The 2,413-nt window shown below is 34.9% G+C and overlaps 1 long non-coding RNA gene across 1 annotated transcript; it reads left to right on the top strand.

Moving 5' to 3' along the window:
• Window positions 1-788: 788 nt before the first annotated feature.
• Window positions 789-1,712, top strand: LOC121467420. The gene is made up of 2 exons (XR_005977498.1): window positions 789-1,042; window positions 1,108-1,712. It is a non-coding gene; the product is annotated as an uncharacterized LOC121467420 (long non-coding RNA).
• The last annotated feature ends 701 nt before the right edge of the window (window positions 1,713-2,413 follow it).

A 2,413-nucleotide genomic window follows, 5' to 3' on the forward strand; every position in this document is an offset into this window, starting at 1 on the left:
AAATTCTAGTTTGCGCATCATTTGACGAAATTATTTGGAATGTGCTGGACGTGCCTCGCGTAAAAAGTGATTGTTGTATTGTGAGGTATATTGAAAAGAAAGTGATTTACTTTTTAATTACGCATTAAAAGTTGAAGAATGTGAGTGAAATTTGTTAATAAATGAATTCTTTAATGCATGTTGTAGTTCAATCTAATTGATTTCTATTAAAAAACAGCTGAGGAATTTTCAAAGTAATAAAGTTGCTTGTGAGCAACCTTGGGCCATTGCACCACCAAAATATGAGACCAAAAGAAAAAGGTTTATCAAATGATGATATTGAGAGAATTGTCAACTTCGATTGGGATGTCTCCAGTGACGAAGAAAGTGGTGATGAAATGGAAGACATCTCTGGAATGTTGGAGAATAATTTAAAAAGTATATTGGAAAGGGGAGAATCAATAGAATCTGAGCATATTGAAAATTTGATTGATGAAAAAAGCATTCAAGAAAATAGTGTTGTGGCTGATAATTGCTTTGAAAAAGTTGATCCCAAAACACTTAAGTGGAGAAATAGGCCATTTCAAGCTCCAGGGTGTATTTGGGAAGAAGATAGTAATCGCCAAATCGATGAAGTGAAGACCCCTGTAGAGTATTTCTGCAGCTTTTTTGACAATAATGTTATTGATTTAATTACAAATCAAACTAATTTGTATGGGTTGCAAGAGCACGGCATAGAGCTGCAATGTACTGGAGATCAAATAAAAAGGTATATCGGAATTTTATTGTACTTGGGTGTCATAAAAAGTACCTCAATTTAAAATGGCTTGGTCAAAAGAATACAAGCTTTCTGCTATATCGGATGCAATGCCACGAGGAAAGTTTGAAAAAATCAAACAATGTTTACATTTCAACGATAATACAAAACAACTAAAAAAAGGTGATTTGAACTATGATAAACTGTACAAAATACGCCCTTTACTTGACATTCTCAAAAAAAGTTTTGGTAAACTACCCCAAGAAGAACATCAAAGCGTTGATGAGCAAATCATTGCGTACAAAGGTATTCAGATTTAAATTTTATTAAAATTTAATTTTAATTTTAATTCAATTTTAATTTTTTGTCAGGCCAATCGTCTTATAAGCAATACAACCCAGCTAAGCCTCACAAATGGGGTTTAAAAATGTTTACGCGCTGGAACATCTGGATTAGTTTATGACTTCACACTGTATGTTGGCGAAGGCACTTGCCCAAACTTTGGATTGGGAATATCTTCAGATGTGGTATTATACTTATCAAAAGGTCTTCCCAAAGGCAAACCTTTCAAGCTGTATTTTGACAATTGGTTTACGTCAGTTAGTCTCTTGGTTGCATTGAAGGAAAATGGCATATTTGCAACCGGAACTATCCGCAAAAACCGCATAAGCAGCTGTAGACTTCTTTCAGATGCAGAATTGAAAAAACGTGGAAGAGGATCATTTGATACAAAATATGAAGTAAACAATAATCTGATATGCGTCAAATGGTTTGATAATAAGTCGGTTCAACTACTATCTTCGTATGAAGACCATCAGCCAGTTGGAATGTGCAAACGATGGAGTCCTAAAGAAAAAGTTTACATTGATGTTGTAAGGCCTGCTATCGTAGGCTCTTATAACAAGGGTATGGGAGGAGTAGACTTAGCGGACATGCTTATGGAGCTATATAAAATAAACCACCGTTCAAGAAAGTGGTACATTAGAATTTTTTATTGGTGCTTGGGAACATCAATGACAAATGCATGGCTGCTGTATAGAAAAAATTTTCATTTTCTAAACCCAAATCAAAAGTATATACCGCTCATCAAATTTCAAATGGAAGTTGCTCATGAGCTGCTACAATGTACTTACTCTACTTCATTTGAAAAAAGAGGGGTCGGCCATCAAATATGCAAAGAGAAAACTCAATAATATCTTTGGGTTCTCCAACTAGCAGTGTGTCTTCCAATCAATCCAAAAAATACAAGTTTCAGCCAAATCCTACAAATTCTATGCGTTACGATTGCATGGAACATTGGGTGGTATTTACTGAAAAAGGGCGTTGCAGACTGTGTAAGACAGGAACCCCAATGTCAAAATGTATTAAATGTAAAGTACACCTATGCTGTAACAACAATAAAAACTGTTTTATGTCTTACCATACTTAAAAATTGAAAATAAACAAAAATAACCATCAACTAAAAATGTATTCTTTAATATACACTATGGCCCAACGTTGCCCACAAGCAACATCCGGTAGCGCCCAAACTAGTGGGGGTGGGGAGTTCAAACTTTACTCAAATACTGCTTGGCCCAATACAAACAGAATACAAAAAAAAAAATATTTTTTTTTCGACAGGGAAAAAGTTGGGGTCGAAAGGGTTAACTTGCCAAGATGTACATCAAATTTTGGCCT

Source organism: Drosophila elegans, unplaced genomic scaffold (assembly GCF_018152505.1).
Source record: "Drosophila elegans isolate 14027-0461.03 unplaced genomic scaffold, ASM1815250v1 contig_397, whole genome shotgun sequence".
NCBI lineage: Eukaryota > Metazoa > Arthropoda > Insecta > Diptera > Drosophilidae > Drosophila > Drosophila elegans.